The 26,206-nt window shown below is 39.8% G+C and overlaps 1 long non-coding RNA gene across 1 annotated transcript in view; it reads left to right on the forward strand.

The window, feature by feature from the left end:
• The first annotated feature begins 4,693 nt into the window (after positions 1-4,693).
• LOC124591392 overlaps positions 4,694-26,206 on the forward strand; it is a 50,727-nt gene continuing 29,214 nt past the window's right edge. The window contains exons 1-2 of the long non-coding RNA XR_006977172.1: positions 4,694-4,729; positions 22,616-22,655. This is a non-coding gene — a long non-coding RNA (uncharacterized LOC124591392). The remainder of the gene's footprint in view (positions 4,730-22,615; positions 22,656-26,206) is intronic.

Raw genomic sequence — 26,206 nt, forward strand, 5'->3', positions numbered from 1 at the left:
TGCCGGGGTCGTGATACATGCTTTCCATCCAGTTTCCGAGGCTTCTGTTGAATTTCCGTAATATTCTTTTTTTTTCAGTATGGGGTTATTAACCCCATGCCCAACCCCTAACCTGGAGGACCAGGATTTGTATGAGGTTTACTCCTCTAGGGAAGTTGGCTTCACTACGCCTCTAGAGCCCTCCCTGCCCTATGTTGTGGGACACACTTTGTCTGACTCCTCTGTCAAGACCAATCCAGCTTGGGAGACACTGCCAGTAGCTATGCTACTGCCGGCATAACTCTCGACTTCATTGAAGCACACAAACCCTCCCGCCCGGCACTGAAGGTGCCTACTATAAGGCGGTGTCCCCTGGGAGGGTCTCAGTTCAAATAGACTCCTTTTAAGTGAGATAAAGAGATCTTTTTTTTTATTCCTTGCAATATCGTTTGATCCCGACTCATTATTGTGACTGCACTAAATTTCGCTCCTGACTTTATTATACAAGTTAACTTCTGCTTACTTGTACTCCTAAATTTAGTGGCTACACTTCGCTCTTGATTCTATACATACAATTCAAAAATGGCTCTGAGCACTATGGGACTTAATATCTGAGGTCATCAGTCCCCTAGAACTTAGAACTACTTAAACTTAACTAACCTAAGGACATCACACACATCCATGACCGAGGCAGAATTCGAACTTGCGACCGTTGCGGTCGCGCGGTTCCAGACTGAAGCACCTAGAACCGTACGGCCACCACGACCGGCGACATACAGTTCAATTTCAGTTGTACTAACCCTTCTGAGATTATCGATCTTCTGCCTCCCTTTGCAGTATGTGAAATATTGTTCTGCGCTGTTTTTTGTTTCCTTTCTGTTAACAGAGAGTGCCTTAGGAGAACAGCTTATCAGTGGCAAATTTTTTGAAACCACGTTCGCATTTGGTTTCCTAAATAGCGTCAGTAATATTCTTTGTTCTGTCCCATTTACAAAGTCGTTTTGTTTTTCATGTGGTTCACTTGAATCTGTAAGTACTTCGAGTAAGTTGTTTTCAGGCTAAGTTTTACAGAGTTTTTTTAGTAGAATGGAAAAATTCATGTTGCTTGGTAGGCAAAAAAAGGTGTACCTAGCACGAGGAAATACTGAAGAGAGAAATCGTAGAAGCTTATATAGGCTTAAAATAAAAACAGTATTTGGCTGGTGAACTTCCTTCCCAGAAATCATGAAAGAAGAAGGCGCGAGCTTCCGAATGGAGCGAAAATGAAAACATTTTTGTGCTATTTGGCAGACCCAGGTTTTCAGACTAGTGTATGGGAGAATCCTTGGGTACGCACCAGACAACAGTGTCACTGACATTTTGACATGTTCATCATAATTTTTTTTTACAGCATAATAACTGGTTCATTACAAACCTAGCGCTGTTTCTCGTGTCGAAACCGCACGCGCGACCACTTGAATACTTGGAGAGTGGTCAATTACGCCTCATATTACGAGGGCAGTTCAATAAGTAATGCAACACATTTTTTTTCTGAAACAGGGGTTGTTTTATTCAGCATTGAAATACACCAGGTTATTCCCCAATCTTTTAGCTACACAACACTATTTTTCAACGTAATCTCCATTCAATGCTACGGCCTTACGTCACCTTGAAATGAGGGCCTGTATGTCTGCACAGTACCATTCCACTGGTCGATGTCGGAGCCAACATCGTACTGGATCAATAACTTCTTCATCATCCGCGTAGTGCCTCCCACGAATTGCGTCCTTCATTGGGCCAAACATATGGAAATCCGACGGTGCGAGATCGGGGCTGTAGGGTGCATGAGGAAGAACAGTCCACCGAAGTTTTGTGAGCTCCTCTCGGGTGCGAAGACTTGTGTGAGGTCTTGCGTTGTCATGAAGAAGGAGAAGTTCGTTCAAATTTTTGTGCCTACGAACACGCTGAAGTCGTTTCTTCAATTTCTGAAGAGTAGCACAATACACTTCAGAGTTGATCGTTTGACCATGGGGAAGGACATCGAACAGAATAACTCCTTCAGCGTCCCAGAAGACTGTAACCATGACTTTACCGGCTGAGGGTATGGCTTTAAACTTTTTCTTGGTAGGGGAGTGGGTGTGGCGCCACTCCATTGATTGCCGTTTTGTTTCAGGTTCGAAGTGATGAACCCATGTTTCATCGCCTGTAACAATCTTTGACAAGAAATTGTCACCCTCAGCCACATGACGAGCAAGCAATTCCGCACAGATGGTTCTCCTTTGCTCTTTATGGTGTTCGGTTAGACAACGAGGGACCCAGCGGGAACAAACCTTTGAATAGCCCAACTGGTGAACAATTGTGACAGCACTACCAACAGAGATGTCAAGTTGAGCACTGAATTGTTTGATGGTGATCCGTCGATCATCTCGACGAGTGTGTTCGCACGCCCCGCATTGCAGGAGTCACAGCTGTGCACGGCCAACCCGCACGCGGGAGATCAGACAGTCTTGCTTGACCTTGCGGCGATGACGACACACGCTTTGCCCAACGACTCACCGTGCGTTTTTCCACTGCCACATCACCGTAGACATTCTGTAAGCGCCTATGAATATCTGAGATGCCCTGGTTTTCCGCCAAAAAAACTCGATCACTGCCCGTTGTTTGCAACGCACATCCGTTACAGACGCCATTTTAACAGCTCCGTACAGCGCTGCCACCTGTCGGAAGTCAATGAAACTATACGAGACGAAGCGGGAATGTTTGAAAATATTCCACAAGAAATTTCCGGTTTTTTCAACCAAAATTGGCCGAGAAAAAAAATGTGTTGCATTACTTATTGAACTGCCCTCGTATTTAACCAAAATTATCTCTTGTTAGAAAACTCTAACAGAGTACCTGATGGAGTAGATGAAAACGTGATATATTCTTAAAATATCGCTTGCGTAATGTATTCACCTAACTTCAATAACAAAAAAGTTTCCCGCACGTCGAAAATTCGGTACCATCGTCAGAAAACGCATTTTCTGTCTCTAATGATCTTAATAATTTGTCGCCTCATGGAAAGTAAAATCCAAACATAGTGCATCTCTTTCAGAACACATTGATGCCAGTTCCATATTTCTGCATTAAATGGTTTGCCTCATTGAGCAAGCTGAATGAAATGTAAGATTGCAGTGAGTTCTGAGCCAGACGACAAACGCCGACAATCTTCCCAGGGAGGGGACGTATTAAGGAAGAACTCCCTTGTCAAGGAATGTACTTCGAATTTTATATTCATTCGAAACTGAGAACTTCCTTGGAGAGTGTTATTTTTTGGGCTGAGAATCTGCTCTGGAGAATGCTCTCTTTTTTTATTCATACGACCCACTGCATTCCAAATCGAGCTATTCACTCAGGCCATCGACGGGTAGAAAATGAACGGGACGTCATCATCAAGGTTTTTCTGGAAGAATGCTTTGGCGCTAGCATTAGTAGGAATAACTGTGTCATTTTCTTCAAATATCGGAAGTTAACCTATTTTAGTCCTTTTACTCATGTTACTTTAGTGGATATTGTGCATTTACGCCTTTGTTTTATTATTTCTCTTGTTATCGCGAAAAATGCTAACGTTTCACGAGACTTGGATATTTTTTTCATTGAGTGTTCTTCCATAAGAGACGCCAGTTTTCTGAAATCGAAAAGTGATTTAGGTTTCACGCTAACATATCAGAGCTGACACCTCCACTGTGCATAAATAAAAATAAAAATTGAGGACTCAATTTTCATTAAATAACCCTTTATTAAGTGAGAAAGTCAGCTATTGAAGGAGAAAAATGCAATTGTTTATTGTTATATGCTACACAGGGGAAAATTGACGGTGAGGATAATGGATAAGATAAACAGGCTGTACGTACCCGAATGTAAATATTGTTTGATGCATTTGTATGTATATATTTTCGCTATCAAATAAATGTCGATGTTTTGATATGTTTAGCTCTTACCATACAAAATTGATCAAGAACATTCATTATGTAGTTTCTCTTTTCCATTAATAAACTTTATCGTTGTTAGTTCCATAATACCGACTTTACACGCCGATTTTGTGTCTCACGGATGGTATCGCACTTTCACCGTTCGGTACGGGGATAATACGAATTGACGATGTGCTGACATTCCGACTAGCGTGAACCCTACTCCGTTTGACTATGACGTCGTGTGGTGATCATTTTCGTTCCGCTGACGTCTGATTTGAAGCAGTCTGTTACAAAACTGGAGCCAAATAACATTACTTGTTACGGTGAAGCCCTGGCGGAAATTGGAAAAAAGTACCACCCTCAATTACCCCAGACTTACAAGAAAGCAGCGTTCGCTGCGTCAACGACACGAAAAAATAAAAACCTGTTTCTGATTTGGTGCATGAACAACGCTATATCAGAGTGAACACACTTCACTGCGAGTTCTTCGTGTTTTGATTTAGCGGCGAGGCCTTTATTTATCGATGGTTTCAGCGTCATAAAGCATAACGAATGTCGTCAATGCGGTTCAATAAAGTCTAATTAGCATGCCCGCATCAGGCTTGTAGTTGTCGTTAACTCATTTATTATTAATTAGTTCGTTTAGGTTATGTGTCAATAGGACGTCGTAGTGATGCACGTAGTTTTGAGGTACTGGTTGTTGTGAGTCGTAAAGGACGATTTAAAACATTTGCGAGTACAGAAATACGACATGTGCAATGCAGTTTGTGTTGCGCATTGTGTGACTTAGCGAGCCACAAACAAGTGCGAAAGGCGATGTAAGTGTACTATTTATTTAGAGCTTATGTTTGTATTACGTTCCGTTATTGTATTTATAGGGCTATACTTCTTAAGTTACTTTCGTGACATAGTTATTAAAAATCAGGAAACAGCGTTAATACTGAAATAGGGTGACAGTGTCTAGCAGCTTTTTCACGTAGAGTAGAAGTGCATTGCGGGATGCTTCTTTTCAGTAACAGCTGGAAACTGCGATTAGTGTGACTCAAAAATTACTGTCTTAATTTCTAACCAGTATCCTGAAGTGATGATATACAACACAGTTTTATAACTGCTAAAAAAATATTCGTTTTCTAGACAAGGCATTAATGCCGCAACTATTTTAAAGAAATATTATCAAATGCTTCGTAAATGAAAACAGGCCAGTTCATCTTCTCGTTGCAATGAAAAATAGAAACAGCCACACCAGCAATAATTATATCATAGTAATGCACTTGTATGGTATGCTCAGGCATGTCTCATACCACTTTAAATGCAGACCAGATGCTTATAAAGTTTCAAATCCTCATAATCGAAACATTCTGAACAGCATAATCCCAAACGAAAGAAGTGACACAATGCATTTACAGTAAACGGAAATAAAATGTAGTGTGCAAATTGGAAAGACGTCACGCTAAAAAAAGAAATAAAAAATTCAAACTAAAATGACGTAAAAAATGAGGACGGCCTCTAATGAGTCAGCAAAGTTGCGTATGTGATCGTTACACAACTACATGTAACGAAAAGACACTGATTCAATAACGTGAACTTCGCTAAGTATAACAAAATTTCATTGATTCGCTGACGTATTGTTGGTTGTATAACTGAAAAATCGCGCGAGGTCAGTTAGTATCTAAAAATGAAAAACTGGAAGTAAATTCTTAAACATTTTCAGTACCTGGTTTACGAATACAGTTAAACGGTCTGTTTTGTTTCCGTGTGTTTTACTTTGTAGCAGATTTTCTCATGTACGTTAGGTTTCACTAACATCGGAATTTCACAGAAGTGTGCCAGTACTGTGGATGGTAGCCTAAATCCTCATTTATCAATACAAGTTCAAATCTCCAATATAGGTGTTATTAAGAAACTGTCTAGATAAGAGAAGCGGTGTGTAGATTAGAGAAGCGGGAGTTTAGGCAGAACCGAAGCATATACCAATAAAACTCAAACATTGCACACTTGTGTCTACACCTAACATTCGCAGGTTTAGATTTGAAAGTGGTAATAACTGTTTGAGAGAGAATAATTATATGGGAAGAATTACGAAATAAAAAAATTGAGCTCTTTGTTGAATATATTTATTTATCACTTGTGTTTTTCCCTAATACTGCTGGGCATAAAACGTGGCAGAAGCAAGTTTAGTGAAGAGGCATAATCTTGGAGTAAAGTTTGACTCAGAGAAGTGAGAGCTTCTCTTAAATTGTGATCAGAATACACAATACATACGTGAAACGCTATTGCTAGTAGTATTTCAATAGCCTTCATTCTGTTGTTAGAAATGTGGAACATCTGAAAACACACAAAACGAAAGAAAAAATTATCTTGGGTACTAATAAAGGAAAAACGACGACTTGATTCAAATTAAGTTTTCAGACTGATTGTGGCAGAACTGATGATAATATGGCAATCATTGAATACCAAGTTAAATTATTACGATATACAAATGACAGCTGTCACATTTATTATGAATTATGATGAGATATATCCCAGTTGACATTGTATTAATGCAAACTGACATTAGTTTAAAACCAGAATATTACATAAATAACAGATACTAATAAGTCGTAGTTCTGCCAGTGATAGTATGAAAATATTTTACATACTTAATAAGACCACCCTCAGATTACCTTTGTAATCAGTCACTGAGTCGAGGCATATTTCTTACGAGCCTTAAATACAACAAGAACTAAAGTCTTTCAGTTTAGATTCTGTAACAGATTCTGCCACTGCCCTGTGCCGCAGAAACAAAATAACCTCACAAATAAAGTCTTTGCAGTAATCAGTAAGAAATTCTCTGTGGGAGAACTACAATGTTAAGACATTCATGGCATCTCTTGCATGGAAGTAACAGGCAGTGTTGGAGCACACAAACAAATTGAAACACAGCATAAAACTAACCTGAGATGAGAGAAATAAAATATGTAGGTTTTCTGGGTTGAGCACAGGGTTTACTGCTTTTCTTTATTTACTTACATGTCTCTCCAAACATTACCAAGGATCAATAAAAGAAATGTGATGTTTGATGATGACACAAGCATACTAGTTAATATTCCGCACTCAACTATATCTTGGTTATACTGTGCAAAACCAAAACTGCTCACTGCTCACTTGACAAATAGTTTACCTTAATCTCATAAAGAGTTGCAATTTTAAACACACTAAATGACCTACTGCTGAGATGAAAATCATGCACCAAAGGAAACAACAAAGACTGACAAAAATACTGAAAACAGAATTAACAGCAAGAAACAAGACAAAAGCTATAAATACTTATGCTATACCAATATTGACCTACTCTTTTGGAGTAGTGAAATGGAGTAACACAGACCTAGAAGCACTCAATACACATACATGATCACAATGCCACTAATATAGAATACATCACATACATTCAGCAACAGAAAGATTCACATTAAGCAGAAAGGGAGGAGGAAGGGGATTTACCGACATAAAAAACCTACATTATGGACAGGTAGACAATTTAAGAAAATTCTTTCTAGAACGAGCAGAAACTAGCAAAATACACAAAGCAATCACTCATGTAAATACATCGGCTACACCATTGCAATTTCATAACCACTTCTACAGCCCTTTAGATCACATAACATTAGTAGATTTGAAGAAAGTAAATTGGAAAAAGAAAACACTACATGGCAAGCACGTGTATCATCTAACACAGCCACACATCGATCAAGACGCATCCAACTCATGGCTAAGAAAAGGCAATATATACAGTGAGACGGAAGGACTCATGATTGCAATACAGGATCAAACAATAAACACCAGATATTACAGCAAGCATATTATTTAAGATCCTAATACCACAACAGATAAATGCAGACTTTGCAAACAACAAATAGAAACAGTAGACCACATCACAAGTGGATGTACAATACTAGCAAATACAGAATACCCCAGAAGACATGACAATGTAGCAAAAATAATACATCAACAACTTGCCATACAACATAAACTAATAAAACAACACGTTCCCACATACAAGTATGCACCACAAAATGTGCTGGAGAATGATGAATACAAATTATACGGGAACAGAACCATTATAACAGATAAAAGAACACCACATAACAAACCTGACATCATACTCACCAATAAAAAGAAGACAAGAAATTAACACAACTAATCGAAATATCAATACCGAATGCAACAAATATACAGGAGAAAAAATTGAAAAATACATCGAACTGGCTGAGGAAGTCAAGTACATGTGGCATCAGGATAAAGTTGACATTATACCAATTACACTACCAACTACAGGAGTCATACCACACAATATCCACCAGTACATCAACGCAATACAGCTACATCCAAACATATATATACAACTACAGAAATCTGTAATTATTGATACATGTTCAATTACCCGAAAGTTCCTAGGTGCAATGTAACATATACCGTACAGTTAAAAGGAAGTCATGCTTGATCAAGGTCCGCGTCACTTTCCATTTTTAACCAGACATAATGTCTGAGAAAGGAAAATAAAAGATAATAATAATAATAATAAATCATAACAGTTAAATATGCAATAGTATCAAGATTTATTTATGGTTCATCTTATGTATCCATGTCAAAAGTCTTTGTTGGCACATTACTGTCACAGACATATAGGTATAATTCATATGGCAGTTTTTTGAGCCACATTTGAGCACACTTCTATTGTTTGCTTAAAGTTATTCATTGGTAGTTCGCTCACAGCCTTTGAGAGTTCGTTATAAAATTGCAAGTTAAGGTGTTTGTGGCTCTTTTGTGTTAATTTCAGCCTTGTGTATGGTAGGTCTATGTTACTATTATTTCGAGTAGTATGAACATGAACTTGCAGATCTTAAATTAAAGTTCTTTACATTCACTTTAGCATATATTAAACAATTATAAATATGTATACTAGGTAGTGTCATTATCTTTAGTTCTTTAAAATGATTTTTACAACTTTGCCTTGGTGCTAGTCTTAAAATGCACCTAACTGCTTTCTTCTGCCACTTGAAGATGGTACTCGAACCCACTGAGTTACCCCAAAGAAGTACCCTGTATTGCAGTTGAAAATGGAAGAAAGCAAAGCATGTGGAGATTAGCAGATTTTTACTGATAACGTGTCTCAACTTGTGTAATAGAAAGAGAGTTTGAACAAGTTTGCCACATAGATAATTTGTGTGTCTGTCCCATGTAAGTTTTTGACCTATATGTAAACCTAGTAACTTGACATTTTTTGTATTCTGTTCAGTTGGTTTCAGGGTGAAGTAAAATTCTTGTTTTCAATTTGTTTATTGATAAAAGGTTGGCTCTGCACCAGTTACTGTTCATTTCAGTTACTACTTTGTTGTATTCTATGAAATCTTGCAGATTTTCTCCATCTGCTGTTAGTGTCATATCATCAGCGTACAGTACATTGTTGCATGGCATATAATTTGAGAAGTCATTGATGTAAACAATGAACAGGAAAGGGCCAAGCACTGAGCCTTGTGGAATTCCTCTCTTTACTTTCATGGGTGTTGACTTTTGATAGTTTGTTTTTACTAATTTTACCCTATTGCTTAAGTATGATAGAAAAAATTGTAATGGTTTATCTGCAATACCATAATGTTATAGTTTTTTTATCATTATTTCATGTGTGACTGAGTCGAAGGCTTTTGTTAAATCTAACAGTGTAGCACAAGTGAGTTTCTTGTTTTCATATCCTTCATATATATTACTAAGGAGACATTCAACTGCTTTGGTTGTTGATAGTTCAGATCGAAAGCCAAACTGGTTCTTACTCAATAATTTATTACTTTCAAAATAATTGGAAAATTGGATATGTATGCAGTTTTCTATTACTTTTGATATAATGGGAACTATTGATATAGGTATATAATTGTTTGGCATTTTTCTATCACCTTTCTTATAGATTGGGAGTGTAACTGTCATTTTCAGACATTCAGGGAATACTCCTTCTTCAAGTAGGCCTATGCGATTCGTCAGATATGTCAGTGGCATTAAGATTGCAGTGGCTATGTGTTTAACAATACTGTTACTAAGCCCATAATAGTCCTCTGTTTTTGAGTTTTTAAGTTTCTTTATAGATTTGATAATGTGGCCGGAGGAGATTTTTGACAAAGGGAATTTCTTGGTTGCTGGTGCTTGTTGTTTAAGAAGGGTTACAGCAGCTGAAATATTATCGGAATTATTTTTACCAAAAGAAGAAGAAGATTGAGAGCTGGTACAATTTATAAAATATTTGTTAAGGATGTTGCAACCTATAGGCCCTGTGGCTTCCTGTTTGCTCATTTTGATTTCACTTTTTATTACATTCCAAGCTGCTTGGCAGGCATTTTTTGAGCCTGCAATATATTCATCATTTATTTACCTGCACTGATACATCCATTACGTATATTCCTGTTCAGGAGAGAGATTTTAATTGGAAGTCACTTGAGTGGTGTCAGTGGATAAATATGATATTGCAGTGCCTGTGTTGTCCAGAAGTACAACACAATGTTCCTTTGGACATGAATGCACTTTACAGCTAATGGTTATCCATTTCGCAACTGAGAATACATTTCATGTATTTCAGAACAGCTGTAGTTGCAGCTGTCCTTGTTCCGTTGGACACACATGCAAATCCGAAGGAACACTGCATTGTACTTCTGATCAACACAGGCGCTGCAATATCGTTTTTATCCACCAATATCAGGCAAGCAACTTTCAACTAAAATGTCTCCCCTGTACAGGAATATTCATAGTGGATGTACGAGTGCTGGTTGTAGACATATGGTTGATGACATACGAAAGTTTGGATCTGGCTGTGACTTGTACTCGAATAGCCTAACGGTAAGGTAATTGCTCACGATAAGGAAAACCGAGTTCGAGTCCCAGTCTGGCACAAATTTTCATTGTCGTCATTCCTTTATACAGCTGACGGTGATCCACATTCACAATGAGGAATGCATTTCATGAAAGTGATTCTTGTTCTAAAAAGCAAATCCTTTCATTTCACAAGCACTGAGCAAAAACATTCTAATTGTCTAAGAACTTTTTACTGACAAATTACAAGACTATTACATTTGAAAGTGTGTCTGTATTGTTACAATAGCTCCTGTTTGTCTGAATTCCATTCTGTAAAACACTTTTCCTTGCCACAATACTGTGCCTTTGCAAGCAGCAACATTTTATGTGGTCATGGCCACAAACAAGCTATATTCTCAGACAAGTTGTCACAAAAAGCACAAACTACAGATCAACTAGGTCTAGTTGGCCTGCAGCCAACATGGTTGACGATATATGAGGGTGTGGGACTGGTAGTGAGTCATGCTGGGATAGCCTAATTGGAAGGTGAGTGTTCATGATAAATGGGAATCCTGGGTTCGAGTCCCAATCCGGCACAAATTTTCATTGTCATCATTCTGTCATACAGCTGATGGTTGTTATTATTGGCTACTGAGAATAAACTTCATGTATTTCATAATGGCTGTAATCGCTGCAGTGCCTGTTCCTTTGGACATGCATGCATGTGCAAAAGGACATTGCATTGTACTTCTGAACAATACAAGCACTGCAATATCATAAGACTGACTTTTGTGGCATTATTAAGGAAACTAACTTTTACAGAATTGCATATATTCCACTATTTATTTACATGAGAATATTTAAGTTAGTTCAACAATGGGTGTGTAAAATTACAAGTTAACGTGTTAAGCAACAAAACATGGGAAAACAGAAGTTATTGAAATGTAACTTACAGTTAATAGTGGCTCACTGTTTGAACTAAGCACCATCAGTTACACAACATTAATTACTGATTGATTCTTTATTAGTGCTTATTGCTTCAGTTGCCTTATTGAACCATGCTATAGTGGTGCAGGTATAACAAGGAAGTGGGAGCTCATGGAACTCATATCTTTGTTCTTCAGGGAGGAAAGAGATGTTGGTTGAGGTGGATCAAAAGGGGCAGGTCATTCGACCCTAGATTGATGGGAACATGCCTGTTGGAAGGACAAAAAATATTCACACATTGCATATTGCTCTCAGCTGTGCATCACATAGCAGTTTCTAATAGGTGTTGTACACAGGCACAGTGGAGTTTTATAACATCAAAAGCTATGTGCCTATTTGTGGTTAAAAATACTTTACTGTTAAAATAATTTTTATTTTCAAGGAAAAAAAATTACAGCAAAACTATTTGTACTCAACAGGCAGTTGCTTGTTTTCTAAAAGATTCTGTGTATTGGTTGTTATCCGGAAAGATAGTTAAATTTTTTGTGTTGTAGCAACAACGTGGTCATCGTTGCCTGTTGTCAAGAGACCAGGCAGCTGTAGCACATGATGTGAAGCAGAGAGAGTGAGACAAACTGTTGAAAACGTCAGGCCTCCCACCCCAACGTTGTCTTCCTTCTTAAATCCACACCACTGTAGCATGGATCAATGAGGCAACTGAAGGCATAAGCACTAATGAAGAATCGATCAGTATTTGATGTTGGTGGGTGGTGTTGAGTTTGAAGAGCGATCTACTGTGAAACTCAAACTTACTCTAATTTTGATAGTGAGCCTGCTTGCCCATATTGAAGATCAGCTCGACTTTGTTTTGGGATTAAAAGTGCAGCATCATTTTAATTCCTTCACGTGTTTCAATTATCTCTTAATGTTAAACCAGCAGCTTCTATCACTGCCTAGTGACATTGAAAGTTGGAGTCAAGTCTGGAGATGTGTTCATATAATCTCATGATTAAAGTGACTGCTAGTGACACCCAAGAAGCATAAGTGATTCCTGGTTGGGCACAAATTTTCGTTGGTCCCAACAAATTCATTATAATGTGCTACCACTTTTTCTACTGTTGTGTTATGATCTTAAAGCTAATCCCCTTGATAAAATTCTTCCTAAGCCATTTCTCTATAAAATTTAATGCTTAATGTTCAGCTGATAAATTCCACCCTGGCATTTATTTGAATTACTATTGACCCATATGTCCATAATGTGTAGTGACATCTAATTGGGGCAACCCCTGCCCTCAGTGACATTTTACCGTCAGCTTTCGTGGAGAATGGCAGCCTATCCTCCATGAAGAAACTCACAAGATGAGATTTCATGATTGGTCCCAAGGAATCGTATGAAATGAACCACCTAAAATGTCTCAAACTTTGAGATGAGTAGAGGACAGTACCAGCTGTAGAAGTATGAAACCAGAATATGGTTGCAATAATTACATGTCTGTTGTTCAAAACTGATAAACAGTATTTTGTTCGAAATAACCTCTGTGCTGTTTATACATTTCTCCTTCCTCTCCAGCAGGCTATGAATGCCAAAACCAGTTCTTCTTTTGAAGCGAACCAGTCAGTGAGTTATTTTTGTACATTTTATATGAATTGAAGCATTGTTCATTGAGAGCATGTCCCAGTGCTGCAAGTAGATGATAATCGGATGGAATCAAGTCTGGAGAATAAGCCGCGTGCCCTAGTATTTCCTGACTGAATGCCTCGATCGTTCCGCTGACCCATTTTTCTGTGTGTGATGGGGCATTATGGAGCAATATGACTTTGTGTTGCCTTTTTCCGTATTCTGGTTGTTTTTTGTGCACTGCTCAGTTTAAATCAATCATTTGCTGTTGGTAGCGATCAGTGTTAACGGTTTCACCAGGTTTTAGCAGCTGATAATTGATGACACCCTTCTGATCCCACCAAACTCACAGCATTATCTTCTTTCCAAAGTGATTTGGTCTTGCAGCAGATGTCAATGTTTTTTCTGGATTCAGCCATGATTTACAACACTTAGGATTCTCAAAATATATCCATTTTTTATCACCTGTCACTATTCAATGGAGAAACGACTTTCTTTTGTATATAGCCAGCAGCATTTCACAAGTGGTCTTTCGATTTGCTTGCTGTCTTCCATTCAGTTCATGCAGAACCCATTTTCCCACTTTCTGCACCTTTCCCATAGCTTTAACTAAAGAGAAACGGCTTTCTGCATCACATTCAGGTGTTCCGTGAGTTCCTGTTGAGTTTGAGTATCATCTTCATCCAATAAGGCCTGTAATTCGTTGCCTTCGAACTTTTATGGTGGTTTCCCACTCTCATAGTTTCTCATGTCAAAATCACCCCTTTCGAATTTTTTGAACCAATTGAAACACTGTGTTTTCCCAAGAGCATGTTTTCCGAAAGCTTCAACAAGCATTCGGTGTGGTTCTGCAGCAGTTTTCTTCAAATGATAACAGAAAACTAATACTGTCTGCAAATCGTAGTTCCTAGGCATAAAACTCGACATGTCTATGGGTTTGTAACAGATACCAGTGTATGGAACTTAGGTTATTGTGTGTTGACATTCATTGTCAGCTGTTACAGGAAGCAGATGGTGCTGCAGACGTGGTCTCAAGAGCCCTATACTGGTGGCTAGGACCATCGACAGTGAAATTCCGGTTTCATACTTCTACTCCTTGTATACTGAACAGCCTGGCAGACATTTCTCCAGACCACACCTTTATATAACATTGTCACATGGTTCACTATGATTCATGTGTCCACAAAAGTCATTTTACTGTTTTACACTTCCACACCCACCCTGTACCATATCATCCAGTTGGAATTATATTTAGTATATGAGCAAATGATTGGCCATGGTAAATGAGTTATGTACACCATACTGCAAATTATAGTGCTGTAACTGCTTCATAATGAGTTGTGCAACCCTCAGGGAGAATAGTGAAGAATGACAGAATTTTTTTCAAATAACAGATTTCCGCATTTGACATTGTCCACATAAAAAAATATCACTGTGGCGTAATTGTTTTTCAGTTACAGATGCCTCCTCAAATTTCCACTTTTCTAGCATGTGGAAGAACTGACATGGCATTTTTGTAAGTGTTGAACTTCGTATGTGTTGAATGTTTGTGACATGAGCTGAAATTCAACCTGATGCAATACTACTTTACTATCCCACTGTCATCAGCAAAGTACCACAACAATAACAGTTCATGAAGTTTCTTTAGGCAAATATCCACTAAAGTGACAATAACCATTGCTCAACCTTGAATGGGGAAAAGTGTTGAGATCTGTCTGGATGGTACATTTGTGACAAAAGAGCCTAGGGAAGACTTGAGCCTCTCAGACAAGGAGTTGTTCATGGTCCAGAGTTGGAGTGACCTGTGACTCCACCGCAAGTGGCACCATTGTCACATACATTGGGCTGTGCCTCTGGAGTTGTAAATTTCCTGGTTATGCCACACTGATTCCAGAGACAGCCACGTGTTAGCTACAGTGCTGAGTCTTGTTTACTTCAGCCTAGATCACTTTCATCCATGTGTGAATACTTCGCACTGTTGCAGTCTCTTAGTTCTATGTTTGTCTGTGTCTCTGCATTTGGATGCTTTTGGAGTCCTCATTCGCTGGTTAGGTAAACACTCAGTGTTTGTTCAAGGATGCCACATGTACTCTGTACTCATTCCCAGCAGTTTGGTGAACGCCATCGTCTTGCTTTGCAAGATATAACAGTTGCTCTCACATGTATGTTTGTTTCATGTTAGTGTTTTATGTTATTGCAGTTACGGTCTTCAATCTGAAGAATGATTTGATGCAACTCTCCTTACTACCCTATGCTGTGCAAATCTCTTCATATCCAAATAACTACTGCAACCGTCATCCATTTGAACCTGTTTACAATATTCATTTCTTGGTCTCACTCCACAATTTTTGCCTCACATTTCCCTCCAGTTTTGCATTAATGATTCCTTGATATCATAGAATGTGTCATATCAAATGATTCTTTCTTTTAGTCAAGTTGTGTCACAAGCTTTTTTTCTACCCACTTCTATTCAGTACCTCCTCATTAGTTACATGAGCTACCCATCTAATCTTCAGGATTCTTCTGTAGCACCACGTTTCGAAAGCTTCTATTCTCTTCTTTGAACTGCTTATGGCCTGCGTTTCACTTCCATACAATGTTACACTCCAGAGAAATACCTTCAGAAAAGACTTCCTAATGCTTAAATTTATATTCAATGTTAACTTTATCTCTTGAACTTCAGCCATTGTGTCTCCATTATATGTCCTCTTTTCTTCAGCCATCATCTGTTATTTTACAGCAAAACTCGCCTATCAGTTTTGTAGAGTGTAGAATGTACGTTATTCATCTCATAACATACAGTTACAAATCAAAGCTTTTTGTACTGGAGACACATCAAATTAAAAATATATGGTTATAATAGTTTTTAGACATGAAAAATTTAACAAGAACATATATAACACTTATGGTCATTTTGCAGCTTGCAATACAATTTATACAATATATTAACAATTTATTACACAATACATAATCTTTATTCTTTCTTTTCTTTTCAAGTTGCCAAACTGTCCTGCATGAATTCTTCAATTGAATAGCAACATTTTTCCACTAGTGTATTAAATAACAATTATTTTAGTGGGTCAAATTCAATATTTAACAGATTTGTGTTATTTAATTTATTGTAAATTTTTAATCCCATGTACAATGGTGTTTGAGTGTAAAATTTTAAATTATGAGAGGGAAGTTTGAAAATATCTGTGACAAGTACTGTAATTGTGACTGAAATGAAAATTTTCAAGTGAGTTTTGATTTTTATGTATGAAAATAAAAATTTTGTAGATGTGCAGAGAAGGAATGGTTAGTATTTTTAAATAATGGACAACAAGATGTTCTTTTTTGGACTACAAACATGTTTCTTATGATGTGTTAGTAATCTTGGGCTGTTCATAGAGTTTCCCCAGAAAATTATTCCATATCGAATTATAGTCTTAAAGTAGCTGTGGTACACTATCTTCCTGGTGTCCATAAGGGTGTAACCAGATAAGATATTCATCGCATAAGTTAGGCTGTTTAGTTAGTTTGCTAAGAAGCCTACATATGCCGTCCAGTTTAAATTTTTGTCAAGATTTAGACCTAGGAATTTTACATAACTTGCTTCAGTCATTTCCTGATCGCTGTGCACTATTTTTGTGGGAGATGCTGATGATGTTTTAGCACTGAACTGCACTAATTGTGTTTTTGTGACATTGAGTTTTAATCCATTTTGCTGTAGTGTCTCATTTCCTAATCTAATTCCCTCAGTATTGCCCAATTTAATTCAACTACATTCCATTACCCTTTTTTGCTTTTGTTAAAGCTCACCTTATATTTTCCTTTCAAGTCACTGTCCGTTGCGTTCTACTGCACGTCAAAGTCTTTTGCTGTCTTGGACAGAATTAGTGTCATCATCAGATATCAAACCTTTTATTTCTTGTTTCTGAACATTAATTCCCTCTTCAAATTTTTCTTTGGCTTCCTATATTGCTTGCTCATTCTACAGACTGAATAACATTGGGGGTAGGCTGCACTCATGTCTAACTTCCTTCTCAACTACTACATATCTTACCCGAAGATGGCTTCTACCAATTTTTCCATTCCTCTCTAAATAAGTCAGTATTTTGCAACCTTTTCTTAATGTAGTAATATGATTGAAGTTTCTGACAATGAGAAGGATTGATCTGTCTGTCCTTTAAAGAAATTTTTTTATAGCCAAGATCATGTTCAAAACTGTTTTTATTGACTGATTTCAATGACAGGTAAGGCTGTCATCTTCAAATCTCTAAAATTGTTTTTGGTTGTACGTCATGTTCCATTGTGCAGTCATAACTCATGCCAAGTTAACATATTAGTGGAGAGGTTTGTCAAAAATATCAATAACATTACAAACAGGTTTGTCACAAGTGAACAAGTGACAGACTGTTTGTAAACCTGTGTGGAACGTGCAATATACTCTCCATTAAAGTACAGATTGTACATAAAGTCTGGGAACACTTTAAATTATTTATTGCACAAGAACTAAACATTGTACAGGTGTCATACATATTGCGTTTTGAAGAGAAACTCTGAAAGTTTTTTTTACAAACATTCGATATGCGGACCATAAGTAACCCGGCAGACATCAATACAATAATCGAATTCTTGCCATACCCATCCCAACATGGTATCGTTGACTGTAGTAGTCGCTTCCCGTATTCTCTCCCAGAGCTCTGCTATGTCACGTGGTAGAGGCGGTACATACACCAGATCTTTAATGTGTCCCCACAGAGAAAAGTCACACGAATTGAGATCTGGTGGTTGGGGAGGCCATTTAATGAAACAGCAGTCCCCTCCTGTAGCAGGCCGATCCATTGATGCAGCAGCTCCATGTTCAGTAACCACAAACTTCACGATGAAAATGGAGTGGAGCCCTATCTTGCTGAAAGATGAACGGAAAGTGCGTTTGCATTTGAGGCATCAGCCATTGCTGCAACATGTCCAAGTAGGAATATCCAGTGACAGTGTTCTCATGAAGAAGAATGGCCCATACAGTTTTTGACGTGACAAGGACAAAAAACATTTACCTTTGGGGATGATGATGATGATGAAGTCCCATACTCCTTGACAGAGCATAGGGGAACAAGAATCACACTCAAATTCAATACATTCGTGTGGATGCTTTGTACCCCAGATTCGACAATTATGCCTGTTCACTTTCCCATAAGTGTGAAAAGTGGCTTCGTCACTAAAAATTAAGCAATCAACAATGCCGTCCTCACCCTCATTGAGTTGTTGCAACTGTGATGAAAACTCAAAATGCTTGTCTTTGTCATCGTCATTGAGCTTCTGCACTAGCTCCAATTTAAATGGTTTCATAGACAGCTTCTGCCGCAGGTTTTCCACACTATCATTGGAGCCAATTCGAATTCACAGGATGCGTGATGCACCAATTTCTTTGGACTCCTTATGAATGTCTGTCATACGCGCTCCACATGCACTTCACTCACATTGGAACGTCCGCTTCTTTTTGCTGGGCATTAGCAACCCATCATAATGAATTGGTGGGACAGTGGTAAATGACCTTCCTAGTTGGTGGCTTCTTTCTGTACTTGGTTCTAAACATCTGTTGAACAGCTGTAGCACACGTGTTTTTGTCGATCTCCAGTACACAGAAAGCTTGCTCTGCACCTGAACTTGCCATGTTTGTGACTAGCGCTGACCAATGGCAAATTACCAAACTACACTGTGGCGGAAAAAAAAAAAAAAAAAAAAACTAACTTTCAGGGTTTCTCTTCAAAATGACATATGTATGATATCTGTACAATGTTTGGCACTACTTGCAATAAATAACTGGAAATGTTCCCAGACTTAATGTACACCCTGTATTAATGTGGCATCAGTAATGAATGCCCAGTAGAAACCTGTCAATAAAAAACAGTTTTGAACATGGTCTTGGCTATAAAGTTTTCTTTAATGAAGCAATAGATTAGTAATATTCACACAAGACAGCACCTACTTTCTTTAGAATTGGAATTATAGCTTATTTCATGAAGTCTCAAGGTATTTCTTCTGTCTCATATATCTTGCACATGGGTGGAATAGTTTTATCATGATGGATTCTCCCACGCGTATCAGCAGTTCTGAGGGAGTGTCATGTGCTCCAGGGGCCTTGCTTGAGCTTTAGTCATTCAGTGCTCTGTCAAATTCTTCTCACAGTAGCCTATGGCCCATCTCATCTTCATCTACTTCCTCTTCTCTTTCTATTAACTGGCTTCAAGTTCATTTCCCTTGTATAGTCCCTCTACACATTCCTTCCACCTTTCCTTTCTTTGGTTATACTGGTTTGCCATCTGAGCTGTTAATGTTCATACAGCTGCTTCTCTTTTCTCCCAAGATCTCTTTAATTGTCCTGTAGGTGGCATCTCTCTTTCTGCTAGTTATACTCATGTCCATGGACTTACATTTGTCCTCTGGCCATTCCTCCTTAGCCATTTTGCATTCCTTGTCAGTCTCATGTTTTAAAAATTTGTTTCCGTTACACCTGCTTCATTTGCTGCATTTTTATATTTTCTCTTATCATCAATTAAATTCAGTATCTCCTGTGATATCCAAGAATTTGTATTAGACCTTGTCTTTTTGCCTATATGATCTTCTCCTGCCTTCACTACTTCATCTCTCAAAGCTACCTACTCGTCTTCTACTGTATTCCTTTCCCCTGTTTTGGTAGGATATTGCCTAATATGCCCTTTGAAACTCTCAATAACCCCTGATTCTTTCAACATATCCAGGTCCTCTTTCTTTAATTTCCTACCTTTTTGCAAATTCTTCAGTTTTGATCTACAGCTCATAACCAATAAATTGTGGTCAGAGTCCACATCTGTCTCTGGAAGTGTCTTATGGTTTAAAATCTGGTTCCAAAATCTCTGTCTGACCATTACATAATCAACCTGAAACCTTTCAGTGCCTCCAGGTCTCTTCTATGTATACAAACTTTATTCATGGTTCTTAAACTAAGTGTTAGCGATGATTCAGTTATGCTCTGTGCAAAATTCTACCAGGTTGCTTCCTCTTTCATTCATTTTCCTCAGTCCATATTCTCCTACTATATTCCTTTCCCTACTTCTGAATTCCAGGCAACCATAAAAATTAAATTTTCCTTTTCGTTAACTATACAAATAATTTATTTTATCTTGTCGTACGCTCTTTCAGTCTCTGCGTAACTTGTTGGATGTAAACTTGAATTACTGTGGAGCCCACATCGTGGCTACTATAATGTGTCCACCGTGGTGCTCACAGTAGCTTACCTGCATTCCTGCTTTTTTTTTATTCATTACTGGATCTACACCTGCATTACGTCTATTTGATTTTTGTATTTCTAATGTTATATTCACCTGACCAGAAGTCTTGTTCCTCTTCGCTAATTCCCATTGTATCTAACTTCAACCTATTTGTTTCCTTTTTCAAATTTTCTATCTTACCTTCAGGGATCTAACATTCCACACTCCGATTTGAAGAATGTCAGTTTTGATTCTTGTGATGACGACATTCTCTTGAGTAGCCCCATGAGGAAACTTGAATGGGGGCAATTTTACCTCTGAAATATTGTGCCCAAGAGGAAGCCATCATCATTTAACCATGTGGTAGAGCTCCTTGTCCTTGGGAAAAGTACTGGCTATAGTTTCCACGCACTTTCAGCCGTTTGCAGTACTGACACAGCAGGGCCATGTTGGCCAATGTTACAAACAAATCAGTCAGTCACTCAGATTGTGGCCCATGCAACTAATAAAAAGGCTACTGCCCTTCTTCGGAAACCACATGTTTGTCTGGCCTCTCCAAAGAAATCTCTCCATTTTAGTTGCATCTGTGGTACAGCTATCTGTATTGTTGAGGCTTGCAAGTCACCCTACCTCTGCAATGTGTGTGGTTCATGAAGCAGTAGTTGAACATTGCGGCCATTAAGGACCCAGCGTTTTTAGTGTGTCAGAGATAACAAATGCAGTTGCAGAAGGAGCAGCTGAGACAGTAGCTACAATAACAATAGTTGCAACAGCAGTTGCACGAACAACAGGAGAAAATGCAGGAGCTCATCAATTTGCTGGCCATGCAGTGGTGAGGTGAGTGGAGGCGGCACAGCCTCCACACCTCTGCTGGACACATTTGCAGGTTTTGATGATACCATGGAAACATGGGAAAATTATTTAGTCCATTTGAAGATGTACTGTCAGGCAATGTACATCATTGAGTCTGTGGATTGGAATGTTTTTATATTGTTGTGGAGTACTAGTTTGTGTGAAGGACAGCCCCTAATGGTTATGAAAAAGTACAATATGCAGGATTGTGTCAATTACTAAGCACTACTAAGGTGAGAAAACACACGTGTTAGCTGACTGTGTACAGTTGAATCAATATCGTAATAAGTGTCCCAGGCAATGGTATGCATTTGGATAGCTGACTTACAGGGATTAGTGCATAGACGCAATTTTAAATGCAAACATTACAGCACGTCCTATGTAAACTCCCTAATCTGCAATACAGTGATGTGGCTAATGCCAGACATGGCTGTACGGACTAAAGTGATAGTGCATTCAGATCTTATGTCAGAGGAAGCAGCATGAACTGCAGAATCAGAGGAGTTGATTGCTGCAGCGCAAAATGTGTTTTCCAATGATTGGCAGGTAGCAAAACAACTTGAAGGGACACACCAGTGCGATTAGTCCCAGACAGATGCTATTCAGGCTTTAGCGATCGTGTTGTCAGTGTGGCTGGACAGGTGTAGTAATGAAATGGGTACTCTGGCATCTTGGTGCAGATCTGGTACAGAGGTGGGGGCCTCACCAGACCGCTGTTGGTCTTCATGGTATTAGCCTTCCATTGAGTTCACACCATATGCAGAGTGCTGTCCTTTTACGGCACTGGACTTGCAGTCTTTCCCAGATTACACGAGAGGAGGCAGTGCTCTTATTTCTTTGCAACTTGTCAAGCTTTACATATGCCATGCAGTTGTGTGCAAAAAGCATCAGAGAGCTGTGCTGCAGGATGATGTCCCCAAGTTTTCAATTGAGTCCACAAGCATGTCAGTAGCTGGTTGTTTCAATTACACATATAGGCCTCGACCAGTCTGATCAATGTAGATACATATCACTGACTGGGATGCTCCCCCCCCCCCCCCCCCCCCTCCCAATACTGCTCTCAGCTCCAACTGCTTTCTGATAGTAGGCAGCCGACTCTCTTACATGGACAACTACTAGTCACAGCTAAATACAAGAATATAGAACACCAGCTCATGCTTTTAGTTGTAAATCCATAATTGGTAGAAAACATTTCATACTTAATGCTTTCATTATTTTTGGCTTTGAAGCAGTCAATAAAGTTAACTTGTCTGTCATTTCAGAACTTGGAAACATTGCTCCAATCATTCAATCAACGTTTTGGTAAGTATCTGGGTAATTTCAAGGCCCAAAATTACATTGAATTGATTGACAATTCCTAGGTTCTGTCCAGCCTGCCTCATGCCTTTTGCTATGCAAGGTAAAGTGGAGGTGGAACTTGACAGACGTCAGAACCTTGGGATGGTGTCACTGGTTTCATCAAGCCAGTGTGCCACCCCCACAGTAATCATCCAGAAATCCAGAGATGATGTTAGACTTTGCAGCGATTTCAAGCACATGATCAGCACACAAAGTGAAATAACTGTTTCTCCATACCATGTCAAGTTGTTAGCTAAGTTGGCTAATAATCAGAATTTCCAGAATTGACCTCAGATATATGTACTTTCAACTGCCATTGGACACAGCAATGTCCAGACATGAAAGTGCTAGAGGAATGTCGTAGGAGGTCGTCAGACACTTCGTTGCCAGCAGTAGGAGGAGCCCAGGGCATTGAATCAACTTCAGAAGAAGGAACAGCCTTGACTGTGGGCTTCCGGCTTAAGGCACAAGGAATATTGGGTGTGGCTCATGGAGTGCAGTCGCCAAACAGGCAGGGGAGCAGCCAAGGTGAGAAGTGGACCTGGAAAATGAGACACATGCAAGGCTGTCACCAAGAAGAGACAGTGAAGACACTGAAGGCAGCAAGACCTGGTACATCCAGGCCTTGCAGCAAAAGTTCCATGACTGGAGAATATGATGTGAAGGGAAATCTGGGGAAGGAGGGGAGCACGTCAGATGACTGCCGCAAAAGAAGTCTTGTGGTGGTGCCGGACGGGTTTCCACAGAAGGCAGAGTGTGCTTCATGCAGTTGGCTGTTAGAAAAGAAGATGAAAACATGATGCACAAGGAGCTGGCAGGTCTTACGGTGCAAGAACCTGGTGGAGGCCTTGGTGCAAGGAGCTGGTTGAGTAGGTGGTGCCTGCTGAACTGTCAGTGCCGGATGTGCTGGTGGCAGTAGATGAGCTGGTTGCCCTGGGGCAGGAGCACCAGGGCTGGCTGGCACTGGGTCCTACAGGGGGCAGGGTAGCTAGGGCTGCGTCACAAGAGGTGGTGCTGGAACGATTGTGCGAGAGCCATTGAGGCCATAGGGCTGGAGATGGCCAGGAGAGAAACAGCAGGAAGAGCAGAAACTTGAAGGAGGCAAGCCAGTGCGTCAAGGAAGGTGAGCCATGAGTCCGAGGCATTGTCGAACTCTGGAGGATGTGGAGGCAGTAGAAACGAGTCCTGGGCAGGAGGAACATCGGGATGGGTGAGGCACCATAACAGAAATTCAGTGGTGCAGAGGAAGTGCCATGCACAATGTTGAAGCTGTGCTGTCCTGTCCTTAACACATGAGGGTCACCACCAAATGATGCTGGGTCAGATAGAGAACATACTGGGTCAAACAGTGCAACTGCTGACCTTGTAACTGGCCAAGCTGCAGGAGTGATAGTTCTGGTGTGGAAGAAGCCATGGCAAGAGCGCGAGTGAGTCCAGAGATGAAAACATGAAAGAGGGTCCAGTAATGACAGGAAGCAAGAGAAGGGGCCAGACACAGTGAATCAGTACAAGGAAGGAAGCTGTGCCATACAGAAGCAAGATTAGACTGAAACAAGGCAAAACATTTGGTTACTGTAAAGAAACATTGCTGTAGATGAAGTCTATATAGGCTGCACTAGTGGTGTTTTAGACCCTGACTGGTGGTGTTGCACTCTGATGAAAATACCTGCAGACTTTTGATGTCGAGCGTTGAGACTGGAACTTGCACTGACTAGCAAGCTGCTTGGAGATGCTCTGTAAAGGCTGCCCAATGGTGGAATACCAGGAAGTTGTCTAACTTCGCTTGGATTATGGAGGTGAGCAAGTGTTGGCTGTATCTGATAGATGCGGCACCATCACAAACTTCAGTGGCTGTTCGGACAAGATGAACGGCTGTTGAGTCGCACTCTTCTTGACAGGGAGGCAACCTAAGGCACTGCTGTGTGGCATGTAGTTGGATCGTAAGGTGCCCCCGCCAGCCAGATGCTAGAATTAGGGTATTGCAGTCGTTTTCAGGGAAGCTAAATTACTGTATGAAGTTCTTTCATGGGCAGCTCACGTTTGTTACGCATAGAATCAGCTTCTTAAGAAAGGGATGAAGTTTGAGTGATCAGAGATGTGTCATTCGGCATTCCAGGAACTGAAGCAACACTTCCATTCTGCTTTGCATTTGGCCAAGTTCATCCCCAGTGAGCCTTTGATTCTTGCCACAGATGCATCCCAATGCAGCATCAGAGCCATTCTCTCTCACAGAACTCCAAATGGCTCAAAGCAGTCTGTTGCATTCACATCAAAGACTTTGTTGGCAGCACAGAGAAATTATTCTCAGGTTGAGGAGGAGACACTCGTGATAATATAGAATGTAAGAAAGTTCCATGTGTTCTTTTATGGCACTAAGTTTCACCTTCTTACAGATCATAAGCCACTCATCTTCGTGTTTGGTCCCCAAACAACACACTCGGACAGAAAAGCGCAGCATTGGGCCTGGTTTCTGAGTAATTCTCTTATGATACATCACTGCATGCAAATTCAGTTGCTTTGTCATGGTTACCAGCAGGTCCTGATATCAACTTTGATAAGCAGGAGGCAGTCTGTCATAGACTGGACCAGAACCTTCAGGAGATGCTACACGAATTTCTGTTGGCAGTATGGAAAGTCGTGGCAGCTACAAGTGAGGGTCCACTCCTCCACAGAGTAATTACAGTGGTTCAGCAGATGGCTGGAACGTTTTCTCATGAGTTCAGACCTTGAACTCTTAATGTATTTCAGAATTTGCGATATGCTCAACATCATCAATCGTGTCCTGCTGTCAGCAGTGGAAGATTGGACTGCTGTGTTGTTACTACACCATCGTTATGATGATGCATTCTGATTTTACATGCATCCCATTGGGGGTGTTGTAAATGAAAGCATTGGCCCTTCGACACATCTATTAGCCAGCATTTAATTCCACCGACAAGCATGTGGTGTGTGCCTGTTCAGAGTGCACCCAAAACCAGGCACCTCCATCACAAAGATTTTCTCCAGAGCACCCGTGGAACTGGGTGCTCATGGATTTCACTGGTTTCATCTAAGGGTCCATGTGGTATTAGACGCCTCGTCTAATTTTCCATGTGTTGCTAGGTTGTCCTCCGTGTCGAAAGCTACAATTCAGTCCTTAGCTGCCATTTTCACTATTGAGGGTATGCTACTCACCCTGGTCTCAGACAATGGTCAGAGGAATGTGAAGCATTCTGCCACCAGAGTGAAATTCAGCACCTGACCACACGTCAGTCTGAATGGCATTACATATAGGGGTCGAGCACTAGTAAAGACATTCAAATCACAATTAAAGGAAACAGCCTCAGCATTGCCTAGACATGATGCATACTGAGCAACTCCAATAAGTGGCTGAGGTGTTGCACAGCTGTCAGTGTTGCAGTCTCTTTGACCAATTGTGCCTGAGGGCTTGCCCCTCTGGCACATGGACCACGTCTGGGTGTTGGCAAGGTTTCACTTTCTGGGCACGCACATTCGGGTAGACACCGGAGTGGATG

The sequence above is a fragment of the Schistocerca americana genome, chromosome 2, assembly GCF_021461395.2.
Source record: "Schistocerca americana isolate TAMUIC-IGC-003095 chromosome 2, iqSchAmer2.1, whole genome shotgun sequence".
Taxonomy (NCBI): Eukaryota; Metazoa; Arthropoda; class Insecta; order Orthoptera; family Acrididae; genus Schistocerca; species Schistocerca americana.